Below are 15,267 nucleotides of genomic sequence, written 5' to 3' on the forward strand. Positions count from 1 at the left end.
CTTGGCAGCGTGCCTCTCTGTTTCACAGCTGTGAATGCACTGGCTTGGCTCCACAACTGTCAGCCCAAACCCCACAGCCCTCTTTGCCATATTCCTGCAGTGGCAGCAGCTCCCAAATCTAATTGCTCTTTTGGTTCACTTTTCCCCTGTTGCCCCTCCATCTGGCACCACCTCCAGCTGTACAAATAAACATTCACATTCACAATCTGCCAGTGTTTGCAGGTGCTAACTGCTCTCCCAGTGTTGGCCTACAATTGTAGCACATTAAGTAAAAGCAGCATTTGATGACATATCCTTTTTCTGAAGGCATTCTAGTATTCTGACATCAGTTTGGGATTTTCCGCTAACCTGCTCTTTTGGGGCTAATAAATGGTCAAAGATCGTACAACTGATGTCACTGCAAAATGACTGATTTTCTGCCTGTTCAAATGCAACCTGCTTAGAGAAAAGTGTTTCATGACTGGTAAAAATAGATTTGATCCACACATCCACTTGTACAAACTGTAAAGTCTTACAGTAAATTTACCCTGGCAAAGAAGGAATAATTATCCAGGGTATTATTTTTTTTTTTTGCCACCACTGCAAACAGTAGCTTAGCTATACCCTGAATCACGAGTTTGACTCCTAATCAGGAATCAGCTGTTTCTTCTTTTTCTTTTCCTTGACAATTCCTACACACTGGGACCAAGAACTCACTTTTCTTAAGCAATCTAAAGCAGCTCAAGTAAATGATTTTATAAGTTTATCCCTTAGAAGAGATTCTTTGGATGTGTATCGACAACCTCATGACCTGTGGCCACAGCTGGCTGTGAACCTGTATCACTGTAGAACCTGTGTATGTTGCAAATCCCCTTCGCTTCTGGCAGCTAAGCCGATCATGAGTAGGCCTTGTGCATCCACCTGGACTAATCTCTCTCAATACACTTGCGTTTCCTTGAGACATTCAGCCTGTAATGACCAGTGAAGAATTTTGCCCTAAATAAGCTGCAGGCTGCTAAAGGACCTGAATAGTGAAGGTTATGGAAGAGCAGAGAGGAAACTCTCATCTCACATATGGCAAGAGCAGCATTTTCTGTTTGTTCCTGCAGTTAAATAATTCCTGGTATGATGTTTATTACTCATCCTGTTGGAAATGACTTTGTCCATATTCTCTGGCTTCTCTGAACTTATCTTCATCCTCAATAGCTACTTTTTACAACCTTCTCTTATTTCTGTAGTGCTTAATTTTCTCTGTCTTTCCCAACTAATGCATCAGCCTTCCTTGAGCTTAATGTCATACAAGTACACATGAACTTTTTTGTTGCAAGCCAGGCTTCCCATTTTAATTTTCTGGCAGGGCAATAGGTGCACTCAAACCAGCAGATGTAGCAGTGAAGATCAAAGCAGGATTTCAGTTCAGATTTTCTTGACAATGATACTCTTGTAATTTATATCTGGCACTACAGAGATGAGTGGGGCCTAAGTGCCCGCAGAGATGATATTTATACATATCTCCATATGGCCCATGTAGCAGCTAGCTCTGAGGAGTGCAGAGCCCAGACCTCCGGGAATTTCCATTGCCCTGGTGCCCTGGGCAGCCCTCCAGGACCTTGAGCTCTCTGCTTTTCCCTGGTAATTGGAGAGTGTCTTGCCGTGATCAGCACTCAAAAAAATTTGACATATGCAACTCAGATGCAGTTTTCTGTCAGATCACAGCAGTACCGATATGAAAGGTGCAAACTCTGGATCAGTTTGCATCCCAGAAAATGCAATAAAGAGGAAGTTCTGACTCCTTCTGGGAAGAATGTGAAAGGATTCGGTCTCAGAACTCTTCTCATTAGAACAACAAGTTTAAAAACAAAACTGAGTATCTTACCCGTACAGCCAAATAATAAGACTATATTGCTTGTTGAGGTTCAGGAAGAGCTTCTTCAGATGTGCCCTTCACCCAGTCAGGAGATAACGTCGGCTCATTTGAGAAATGGAGATAGTAAATTTCTGGCTGCATCTGAGTGCGTATTCATGGGTATACTTGTCTGCATCAAAGACAATGGCATATGCCTACAACACCCCCCACCTACCAATATTCTACTTTCATTTTCATCCACTTTTTTTATCTGAACTATTTTTGTCCTTGCCATTTTCACTTATGAGAGTCCTAGCTGATACAGAAAAACATGTAGAAACAGTGTCCCACCTGGCTACTCGATAAGTAGGCAATGAGTAATTAATCATTTCAGCATTAGAGATTTTCCTGTGCAACATTCAGATTCCCCACTATTAGAGGAACATGTGAATCTGAACTCACTACTCAGTCAGGCCTTGAGGTCTGTAGGGAAAATCCATTCATTCTGCTCTCCGCAGGTCTTTACCAAATTAAAAAAAAAGTAATAAAAGACCTCTAGGCTATGCAAAAGCATTCTTTTATTGACCTATTCCTATCCTTCCTGACATCCTGAGCTTTGCTCAAGATTCCCCTGGGCCTAATTTCTAGTTTTCAATAACCAACATTTGCATTGGCCAGGTGACTCCTAACCTGTTTGATAGAATTGCTGAGTACTGACTTCAAGCTTTGCAGCTCAAAGAGTATGAGTATGTGTGCGAAGCAGGACTAGAAGGTAAGATACATCTGTCTTCCTCCTTTCTCTAAACAAAAGCTGTTGCCGACGAGTGAGCTCTAAAAAATAAACCAGAAAATGCATCAGCTTTCCCTGCGATGGGAACAGTCTGAACCATGACTAAAAAGCTGACTCTAGGAGAGACATGAATAGGAATCGGATGATGTAGCCAAGGTTGATATAATGAAACCCAAACCAAAGAAGGTGGGTGTTTAGCAGATGGTTTTATGCATTACTAAACCCAAATTATTCTGGACATTTGTAAACTGCATGCTTGCTTGAACAGAAAAATGGTATTTTGAGCTTCTACCACATATAGGTTGTGGGGCTTCTACAGTCCCTGGGAGGGTAACCTAAATTTTGAATGCAGGCTTACAGCTGGGAGGGAGGTGTGGGAAGAGGTGAAATCCAGAAGCTGCAGAGAATGAGGAAAGAATTTCAAATACGCACTGCCATACTCTGCTGATCCTGCAGATTCCTGAGCAGCACTTGGGCGTAATTATTCCTGTACTTCTACACACAGACATTCAGCACTTACATGGCTTTGTCATCGTTTTGCGTGAATGTTTTTTTTGTAACTGAAAATAGTGCAGTCTTATGTAAGAGCACTTTTATATTTATATATCAAAGAGGAATGGTGAGGAACTGTGGTTTGTTTGCACAAATAACAGTTACTGATAAAAAAGATCTTAGCAACAATAGGAAGGGGTTGTAAAAACTGTCCCCGTAGTCAGTTTAAAAAGAGTTGTTGTTTACTAGTGGACAGAGGAAGGAAGGGGACAAACCTTCATTGGGAATCATTAATAACTCCTGCTGATGTGACATGGCAGATGTGTCCATGAAGTACATTATTAACTACTCAAATTTTCACACTTCCTTCCTTTTATAACTTTTAAAATGGAGATCTCTTTCTATTTCCATAGTCAGTTGTCTTAACCACAGTCATAGTTTTATATATTAATGAATGTTTTTTAGTGGTTACAAAGTTACAGTTGAACAAAAAGTTCTCAGTTTCTTCACTGATGGTATTTCTTCTTCACACTTTTCTGGCTGTTGTTTTGAAAAAGTAGTACTTGAAAATGTTTGGTTTGATCTGCTTCATTTGCTGTTCTGGGTGGGACATTTCTAGACAGCCCCACTTCTGTTCTGTTCAAACACCCACATGATACATATGAGGTCCCAAACTTTTCAAGTTACTTTTGTTCACAGGAGCAGCAACAGGCAAGCTTCCTGCAGCAGAGGCGGTACGATAGAAGCACTTTTCAATGTAAGTATATTACAAATTGAAAATAAAAATATGCAGTCAAAATTAGGATTAAAGAATTGAACACAGCACAATATTTACAGGCATGCAATTTTCTTGCAAACTTGCTATGTAATACTTCTTTTTTCACCAGCAGAACTGATAATAAGAAAGTGAATCTTATTAGCTGTAATACAGCCAGTTCAGCAATTAATGAAATACTAACCACTCAAAATGAAAAATAACGTATTGATGACTCTTTGCTTTCATTATGAAGTGTTTACATGTAGGGCAGCCCTTAAAGTCAGCATTGGCAGTATCTGTGCAGCTATAGCTGCCGAGAGTTGTGTGCAGAGTACAGGAAAATCATGGCACAGTCCTGAGAAACCATGTCAGGTAACCTGACTGCTATGACCTTGACTAAAAAAAGAACATTTTGAGATATATTTCTTTTGTCATTGCACTGTTTCTGGAGTAGCTGGGATTAGGTTTTTTGGTTTTTTTTAAACAAAAATCAAGACCTTGTTTTTAAGGAAAATGGAATTTCTCAGATAATTCCCTGATTCCAATAGGTAGCACTTCAAGAAGACCACTTCCTGTAACAGGATACGTGACAAAACTGGGAGAGCTTGAAACACAGGGTAACAAGAGTCTGGACTATGCTGTGTCTTGGGTGGGGTTTATCAGCATTCATACTCTGCCCAGTAATTGAGCAGTTGTTTTGAAACTGGGAATGAGCAGCAGCAGGATGCTTGATTCTTCCCAGCTACGATCAGTGCCTAGGATGTGGGTTTTCTATGGAAAATGAACTTTAATGTTGGGGCTGAGAGCTCTGAAAGAAAGGATCATTACTGACAGAAAAAAATACAGAATTGCTGGTTTTACATCAATAAAAACATCTACACTGAGAAAATAGTCTACGTTTCTTAGCCAGACCCCAGAGACTCCTAAAATTCAGTACACACAGGCAATAAATGAAACCTGCTCTACATGAAATGGGTTATTGTTAATTTGCTACACTTTAGTCCTGCTTTTAGAGATTCTGCTTGGGGATTTGTAGTTTCCTTGTACCACTGCGAATGGGGCCAGCAACAGTACTGCTTACCTTTGTGCAAACTAGAAAGCCACCCTCTGGAGTGGATTGTGAAGGGATTGGTGTGCACCAGCTTCCATGGTACATGGTGCTGGGCAATTGCATCGTCATAAACTATAAGAAATAGCTCAACCTCCTTCCTTCCTGTGAAAATTGCCATTGAAAGCTGGTTGCTGTTGGCCTGCAGCTGCACTGCAGAGACCTCTCTTTCTGTGCTGCTGTATGGGGAAAGCTGAGGTGTCTGAACAGTAGAAACTCTAAGATTTCTCTTCTTGTATATTTTCAGAGTTGGCCTTCTGAGCTGCTAGACACAGTCTCGAGTTCCTGCTATTGTCATCTTTTTACTTCATTTGAACCCAAACAAATACAACAAATAGGTGGTTAAAAATAGGTCTTCTCTTCACCTGCGCTAGAAACAGTGTTAGGCGGTACTATGGAAACACAAAACCTGCTCTATTCAACTTGTATCACACAGATTAAAAATTTAGATGTAATGAGCTGGACGAAAATCACAGAAATCTTGGCAGAGAAACAAGAACCAAAAATAATCTGCATTTGAAACTGTCACAAAACATGGTATGTTAGCAGTACTTAATCAAAATCAGAAAGCAAACCAGTTCATTTCTCTGTAAATTATCAAATCCTTCTGGTAAGTGACACTCTGGAAACATTTGATAGCTTCGTAACTGGCTGACAATGTTTTACATGCAGGAAAGATGGCAAGAACAGCAGTAATCAGCAGAATAAATTGGTTTCATAGTTGAGCTTTGGTGAGGTGTTACACCGTGTGGGTAGCATTTATAAGAGCTCTCTCACTTTTAATTCTGTAGCAAAGATGACTGTCTGCTTCACAAATTAATAATATTTTCCTTTCTCTTATAATGCCAAGCTAATTCATTATACCATATTTTATTTTATGTCTATTTGACTAGTCTTCTTTTTATAGTACTTTCTCATTAAGATGGAACATCTTTTAAGCTCCTTTCTCTCTTCATCTCTCTGTGCAATAATATAACATTATATTAATTTTACCAATAGTTTCCGAACTCACGGTGCTCCCCCTCCCCTGTGTAAGCCACAGGCGCATATCCGGTGTAAAAATTCTTCATATTAACGTCATAATTTATACTGTAATTTTCAGATTAACTTCCATTATTGTTTCTCTTGTATTTACTTTATGTTTTATGATTAAGAAAGACTAGGCTTCAATATAGCTTTATTAGATACAGCAATTGTTCTACTACCACTGGTCATAAGGAAGTTGTGGTTCTTTCGTGGGAGTGGACAGAGTCATTTCACTCTCAGTTTTCAGCTGCCTCAGTCAGAAATGCACCTTAAGCATTTGCTCTATGGTCATGATGCTAAGTACAGATATGTGTTTTCTTTCTCCTCTTTAGCTTTTCAATTCCAGGTGCTCCACAGAATCAGACTGCTAGTGTCTTGTCCAATGAATATGTGAAGTAGGTAGGAGGGGATGCAGGCTATGTCTTATTCAGTAGGGGGATGACATGTAGAGGAGGGTGACAACCTGCAAAACACCTGAATGAAAGTCAGGCTGTAAAAGGAAGAGTCTGAAAGAAGCAAGAGGAAGTCAGCCTGACTGCACAAAGCACGAATGTCATCTCTAAATGCGGCACCTTTTAAAATGATTCTATCCCCAAAAGTCAGTTTGAATGCGGCAACATAGATGCCTTTCTTGTTAACTTCCCAACATGTGGAACAGGAAACACTCAGCACCTGGGTCTGCTCCAGATGAGTTGAATATCCTCTTCCACTGATAAACTGCTTGTATTAAACATTTTGTTTAGAGCTATTTTGGCAAATATTTGTGTATAGAAAGATTCTGAAAAAAAGGGAAATAAGTTGGTATTTCAAAATGTAATACTTCAAATTTTTCAAAACAGAATTTGACTTTAAAATTTGCTTTAACTATATAGAATTTATTATAAAAAATCTGCTTGCCAAATATAAAATTATTTTTATCAGCTTCCCAGTTTATAAAAATTTCAGATTCTTTTCAGGTTGAACAATGAATCTAAACCCAGTTATTCACATAAGCTATTCTCATAAGTAATCTTTGCAAAAGAACATAAATTATGTATGTGAGTGTCAAATATGTAAAGAAAAAAAGGATAATAAACATTAATATCACAAAAGGGCAAATGTGGCAGAAACTATTGTGTTGTTCTTCCTTTCTTATCTTAGAGTAAAAACAGAAGTGTTTTTTGTTAATTATAACATTGAGTGGGTAATGAAGGTACAATTATTTTTCAATGACGAGTCAACCTTTTCTTTCAGATTATAATTCTTTTTGTGTTTTAGGTATTATAGCTACCATTATGTGATTCCAAGTGCAATTCACTATTATGACAAATAGAACTTCAGATGCTTCCAGTCAGACCCAACTAGATCTTCCCCGCTTCCTTTTAACTTAATCCTTTCTTTACTTTATAAATTTTATTGTCCTGGAGGTGAGTATATGGCTTTGAACATTTACACTTGTAGGTAACTACTGAGATTCACACTAAAAGCTCATTTATGTGGCTATAAGCTCAGGAATAAATCACAAAATTTTATGCACCATAATAGTATCAACAGGGTACAGTTTAGTGAAATGTTTAAGTGCTGCAGAAAGGTGTCCCTGCAACAGCACTGGAGGAGCAGAAGCTGGAAAAAGCTTGTTATATGGGAAGCGTATGTATGAAGCAGGTAGTGCAGGAAAGTAGAATTAGGATTTAAACCTATGAAACAGGTACAATTAAATACAGTAATATAGAAATATGCATAAGCAATATGCAAAGCTCTATATTAAGCATGCCTGAAGGCTTCCCAGGTTACTTAAACCCACACTTCATTATAATAAAAACTCTTGAAAAAAACCTGTCACTTATTCAGAAATAAATTAACTCTGTTCTGAAAGAAAACCCATGAATTATCTCAGAAATGAAGTGTTGCCAGTTTCTGTCTACTTGCTAGAAAATATTTCCCTGTTTTGCTGAAATGCTGCTTTCAGTTCCAGGTGAAACCGATGCTCTGATAATAAAGTGATCACTAGAGCTACCACGGCATTTTTGCAATTGCAAAGCATTTAAACACCCCAGGAAAATCTCAAATAGAGACATTTTACAAACCATGCAGATTTCCCCTTTAGTTCCTGCCCTAATTTGTTTATTTGGATATGCACAAGTACACGGCTGCCACTGCCCAGTGCTGGGTGAGTTGGTCTTATTAGCCACCCTCACAGAATAAGAATTGGCTGCAAAGTTCATACAGAGAACGACATTTGTTTAAAAATCTCTGCGCCTCTGTGCGCACAGGCGTGTAGCAATCAAACCACTTCTGACAAAACCTTCCTTAGGCCAAGGTTAGACTAGCTGTTCGGTGCCAGAGACAAGAGCGAGAAGAACCGCGTGCCTGAAGGCTGTGGTACACGGCTGGGAAGTGAGACACACAGATTGCTGCTGCCTGATCCCACATCAAAGGCAGGAATATGCCTCCACCACTGACTATCCTAGGAGAGTGCTCACACTCTCTGCCCTTTCAGTGGAAAACTTTCAAGGTTCAGGCAGGCCTTCCTTATTGTTACTGAAATCCTGTGAAAAATCACAATTTTGCACAGATACAGATTGAGAAATTCTTATCTTGAAACTTCACAAGTCTAATAGCAAACATTGTAATGATTTATTTTTTTGTTGAGTTAGAGACTGCTAAAGAGGGCATGACATTAACAGCACTGTCCTGTCACAGCACAGATAAGCAGCAGGTTCACTGATGAGTACTGTAAGTCTGTGTCTCACAACAGAACTAGCAATCATTGTTTTCAACAATTTTGAGAAGCTTAAACATCCTTTACTCAGTAGATCTTTAAGACAGAAGAAATGGATGGTATAAGGTTCAAAATGTACAAGCAGCATTCTTTCTTACGCAAGAAAGATCTCCAATCTGAAAAACTCATATGTAACTCATGCTACCGATTTCAGTGCTGCTCCTTACCAAGGATTAGATGTTTGAATCCATTTCCAGCTGGAGTTTTTTTATTTATGCTGGTAATACTGTGTTTAAATGCCTTTTCCTTCTCCAAGTCACATATGTACTGCAGTCATGCTTCTTTATTTGTACTGTTTGTAGGTATTTAAGCATGAGACACCATTGCTCACCTTTCTGAAACTGGCAGACTATGTATCAGACTGTGCCCTTGGCTCTGAGCCCTGCTGCAGTTAACTCTCTCTGGGACAGAGCCAACAGCAAGAGAGGCTGGACATAGGTATCCATTGTCACCAATCAAAAACCTTGTCTTCCACGCTTTTTAAATTCAGGTTTTAATGAGTCTTAAGTTTATCCCTGTAGATTCCTTCTTTTTCCCAATAGTTATTTTTAAATTTTTAGTTTCATGCCTTTGTGAGTACTCTGGGCTTTACAGGCCTCTCTATGGCCACATCTCTGAGTGAATCAAAAGATCGTTGCTGTTGCAAAATAAATCTCCAGCAATTTTTTTCATTGTGAGTTTCTATTTCTTACTTCCACAGATACAAAATAAGACAGTCACTTAACTCACTGGCTGTAGGAATAGCAAAAGACACTCTGGTAGGACGACACAGCAGCAGTAATGCTTTAATCTATTTTATATATAGTAACATTATTATTTACAATAATCAATAAGGGTATAATATAAATAAGTACTAATACAATAGTACCTGCTTTGCAGTGTCTGCAAGCATGATTCGAGATCATACATAGAAGGCATGAAACACAGGTAGCAGTGATGTTAAAAGATGCTTCAGCAGCTATAGAAAAGGTGATTTCCACCTCTGAATTCCTAGGTGGTGAAGCAGAAAGGTCTTCCTCTTCGGTGTTTCTGTTGGAAAGGGTCAGTCAGGATGAGGCCTAAATCTTATACAGACACATCACAAAGAATGTGAGAATGCCACAACAGACTACCTGGAACAAAGGCATGGAGAATCATGGGATGGTTGGTATGGAAAAGCATTTCTGAAGATTGCATTGTCCAACGCCACTGCTCAAAGCGGTGGCAGCTGCTGTGCCCATGTTTGACTGCCCTCAATAAAAAAAAATTTCTTATATTTAAATGGAATTTCTCATGTTGCTTCTTGTGTCACTGGGCACCAATAAGAAACGCCTGACTCTGTCCTCTTTACAACCCCCATCAGGTATTCACACACATTCATACGATGCCCCCTGAGCATTCCGTTCCTGAGGCTAAACAGTCCCCAACCCCATGAAATCATAGCATCATACAGTCATTTAGGTTGGAAAAGACTTTTAAGATGACCAAGTCCAATCATTAACCTAACACTGCCAAGTCCACCACTAAACCATGTCCCAAAGAACCATATCTACACATCTTTTAAATACCTCCAGGGACAGTGACTCAACCACTTCCCTGGGCAGCCTCTGCCAGTGCCTGACAATCCTTTTGGTGAAGATTTTTTCCTGATGTCCAGTCTAAACTTCTCCTGGTGCAGCTTGAGGCCACTGCCTCTTGTCCTATCACTTGTTACTTGAGAGAAGAGACCAAAGCAAACCTCACTACAGTCTCTTTTCAGGTACTTGCACAGAGTGATAAGATCTCCCCTCAGCCTCCTGTTCTTCAGACTAAACAGCCCCAGTTCCCTCTGCTGCTCCTCATACTACTTTTACTTCAGACCCTTCACCAGCTTTGTTGCTTTCCTCTGGATGCAGTCCAGCAGCTCAATGTCTTTTTCATAATGAGGGGCCCAAACCCGAACACAGCATTCAAGGAGCACCTTCACCAGGGCCAAGTACAGGAGGACAATCACTTCGTGGTTCTGCTGGCCACACCATTTCTGATACAAGCCAGGATGCTGTTGGCTGCCTTGGCCACCTAAGCACACTGCTAACTGTCAGCCAGCACCCACAGGTCCTTTTCTGTCAGGCAGCTTTCCATCCATTCTTCCCTGCCACTCTTCCCCAAGCCTGTAGCGTTGCATGGGGTTGTTGTGACTCATGTGCAGGAGCCGTACTCGGCCTTGTTGAGCCCCATACGGTTGGCCTCAGCCCACTGATCCAGCCAGTCCAGATCCCTTTGCAGAGCCTTCCTGCCCTCGAGCAGCAAGACTCGTGCCCAATTTTGAGTCATCTGCAAACTTTACTGAGAGGACCTCAATCCTGTCATCCAGACCATTGATAACGATATTAAAGAGAACTGGCCTCACCACTGAGCCCTGGAGAACACCACTTGTGTCTGGCCTAGAACTGGATTTAACTGCACTCACCACAACTCTTTGGTCCTGGCCATCCAGCCAGTTTTTTATCCAGCAAAGTTTTTTAGCCAGCTTCTCTAGGGGAACGCTCTGCGAAACTGCGTCAAAGACTTTACCAAAGTCTAGGTAGATAACATCCACAGGAGATCAGGTTGGTCCAGCAGGACATGCCTTTCACAAGCCCAGGCTGACTGGGCCCGAATCCCTGGTTGTCCTGTACATGCTGTGTGATGGTACTCAAGATGGTCTGCTCCACAACCTTCCCCTGCACTACGGTCAGGCTGATAGGCTTGTGATTTCCTGGATCCTCCTTCCGGTCTTTCTTGTATGTGAGTGTCACTTTTGCTAGCCTCCAGTCAACTGAGACCCCCCTGGTTAGCCAGGACTGTGGAAAAATGGTGGTGAGTGGCTTGGTGAGCTGTTCTGCCAGCTCCCTCAGTACCTCTGGGTAAATCCCATCTGGCATCATAGGCTAGTGTGTGTCTAAGTGGTGTATTAGGTCACTAACCATTTCCCCATGGATTATGGAGATTTCATTCTGGTCCCCATCCCTGTCTTCCAGCTCAGAGGGCTGGGTACCTGGAGAACAATCAAGAATGGCCCTTGATTGACTTTCATGTATAATTAGCCAGTTAACCACTTAGGAGACAAGACATCACTCGCTTTAAACACGCAGTCTGCAGGCTGCTCACAGAGTTTTGTGACAGTTTTTTTCAAGGCTGCTTGCTTCCTTTGTCTGTATTGAGCCCATCTGATTGCTCCCACCATGAGTTGTGTTGCAGGAGACTGTTACATGGGTGACCTGTCTGTCTGGCAATGGAAATAGCAAGTCAGTCAGAGAACCTGCAGTTGTTGACCTACACAACCACCTCAAAGTAGCACCTTTTCCCTGTAAAGTAACAAGCCCACCTGAAAGGCTTTCCAGCTCGATCCTATGACCTTCAAACAATATGCAGGCTATTGCACTTCTCTAGGCTTTGATGTTATTCATGAAACAAAATTGCAGTTTGCTGTTGTAGTCAGCACAATGAGAGCCTAAGAATATAACTGAGCCCATAGAAGGTCAGACAAATGATGCACTCCACCCATAGTCCACTTTCCAACAGTGACCTAGAGCAGATCATAGAATCATAGACTCATAGACTCACAGAATTTGGGTTGGAAGGGACCTTAAAGTAACATCCAGTTCCAACCCCCTGCCATGGGCAGGGACACCTCCCACCAGACCAGGCTGCCCAAGTCCCCACCCAACCTGGCCTTGAACACCTCCAGGGATGGGGCAGCCACAACTTCCCTGAGCAACCTGTGTCAGTGCCTCACCACTCTCATACTGAAGAAATTCCTCCTTATGTCTAGTCTAAATCTGCCCCTCTCCAGTTTATACCCATTGCCTGTAGTCCTGTCACTACAAGCCTTTGTGTATAGTACCTCCCGAGCTTTCTTTGAAGCCCCTTCAGGGGGGATAACAGGGAAGAGTATAAAATTAAGAAAAGCATGCTATGAAGCCATCCTAAAATACCGCCCCAGCCCTCCCTTACCAGCAGCTCAGGAACTTAAAAAAGCAGTGCCTTTGTATTTAACAACTGTGAGGGATTCCTCTTCCATGGATTTATCCTGTCACTTTTTGAAACCCCACGGACTTTGAGTCTAGGTAAACAAGGATGATCAGCTGTTCCATATTACAGAAAAAATGGAAGAACTTGAAAAAACTCAAATAACTTTGAAAACAGTAGAAAAACCTAGACAGATAAATGGTGATACGTGAGGTAGTTTTCAAAGGTTGGAAACAATGAAATATTTCTTTTCTTAGTGGAAAAATATTTAAGCTTCCATCTGAACTAGAATGTTTTATGGCTACATTATACAAAGCAAATAAAAAATCATCACTTGCTCCTCCATAAACCACTAACTCTAATCATCTAGTTATGAAAATGTAACTAGAAGGAAAGATGCAAATGGCCAAATTAATTTTTCCTCTTCAACTATCTTCTTTTTCTTCAAGCAAAAGAGGCACCAAAACAGTCCATCATGCAAGCATTACAGAGCCCTCACTGATGTCACTAGAAAATATAGTGTAACCACAGCAACCCAATGAGAAGCAAAGTCATGCAACTGGCTTACTTCTTTTTGTTGCACCTTTTTTTTCTTATCTAGCACAGAAGAAAATAAAACAATGGCCTACAGAGCTATGTGTCTTAATCAATATAACATGAAACAATGACTTGGTAACTAAAGATTCCTATACTGTTGATTGAACGTGCAGTAAGACCCCTGTCATAAGAAGTAATAAATTTGTACACTCCCCATCATACTGTGAGCATGAACAAAACATGCAGTGCTTAAAAATTCCTTGGCCACAACAAGCATCCCCTAAGTCAGTACCTTAAAAAAGTTTTGGGATAACCAATAGGAACATAATCACATCCAACAGTACCTTTGAAAATGTACACAGCAGCACCTGAAAGCCCACTTTTGTCAAAGGGAGGATAGTCCAGCTAACAAAACCAAGTATCAGCTGCGATGCTGCTCTCTATGGTATGTACTGAACACAACCTCATTGCTAAGGCTTCCCAATGGCCACACCTTGCCTCTGCTGCCGACAGAGTATAGCAGACTGACAAGTGATAAAGAATTCTGGCAACGCAACAGGGCAAACAGCAAAAAGAGATGGCTTTGAATTAAAGAGAAGATGTACGTGTGTGACTTTTCAGTGGTGACCTGAAACAATGAAATGAGCAGCTGCTCTATAAACAGATCTATGGAGAGAAAACTGAGATTTATCACACCATATTTTCCTGGGCTATCTGATGAGACATATCTCAGTTCCTGGCCTGGCAGCAAACCAAGGCGGTGGGGCCAGAAGGGGATTCCTGAGGAATTCTGCAGTTAGGTTTGGGAACAGTGTTATGATTAGCCCCAGAAACTAAAGTAATGTTAATATTTAGCATCAACACAGTGAGAACAGAGAAACACCAACTTTCACCTTTTCTGATACCCATCTAAACGATTCAGGAGAGTGTAAATGTAAGGGCTTGCTGTACCACATGAGAACAAAAAAATCATAGGTCAAGTATCTTGCCTCTCAGTAAGTATCCAACAGTGGGTGCTTAGTGCTAACAGGGAAAACATATGGTAATGCTATCCCGAAAGACTCTCCTAACATGCAAAAATTTGCAGGTTGAGGACTTTTTCTTGGGTTGACGTCTTCATAACTCAGATGATGACGATTAGGACACAGAAAAAACAGGATTCTGTAGTATCTGTACAAACAAAACAGGCAAACAAAATCTGCAGCTTCACTGTACTGCAGCAGGCTCCAGCATGCTGTTTGACTTCTCCTCTGGGTATGGGTGTGCTTTGCTGTGGCTCAGTCAAAATTGCATGAGGCCACAGACCCAAAACTGAAGGGGCACTTTGGCTAGAACAACAAAAGATCCCTGAGCAAGCATTCACTTCTAATGACCAACAACCACAGAGCTGAGATCACAGAGACCAAGTGTGAAAAGACTGTTGTTTCAAGTTTGCCAGCAGTCAGTCACAGGCAGCAGGGAGGTGCTGCACATTCCTGTATGATGTCTATACATCCATCTGGGTTAACTTACTAGTAGGTGGGAACAGCTTAGACTGAGCAGAGCTCATGGAGGTTTTGTTCTGAGAGCCAGGGTATATTAGCTACTGCAGAGCCTGCCTGAATGTAACTAGACACTTCCTGCATTCAGGCTTGCTCTGTGATCCAGTTAAGAGCAGGTTTGAATGTGTTCACCCCAAGCTGTATAGAGTGTGCACTAGACACAGCAGGACAGCTAACCAGGTTGGGAGCTGGGCAGCTGCAGTGCTGGTTGCTTTTGCTGTGAATGCTGTGTCTTGGCTATATTAACTCTTAGAACTTGCATGCACTGCAGTTTCTTCTGGTTACACTCGCAGGGTGAAGTCCCTGATTATCAAGCTGATTTGATGTGGTAATGTGTGGCTGTGGAAGGCCCTCAAGATGAGGAAGAACATCATCTTGAAGGTCCAGGTTCAGCAATTAAGAAGTTGTACAAATTATTCTTACAAAGTAGCTATGCCTGTTTCTTACAAGCATGGAGATAC

This window comes from Cuculus canorus, chromosome 6 (assembly GCF_017976375.1).
Source record: "Cuculus canorus isolate bCucCan1 chromosome 6, bCucCan1.pri, whole genome shotgun sequence".
Lineage (NCBI taxonomy): Eukaryota > Metazoa > Chordata > Aves > Cuculiformes > Cuculidae > Cuculus > Cuculus canorus.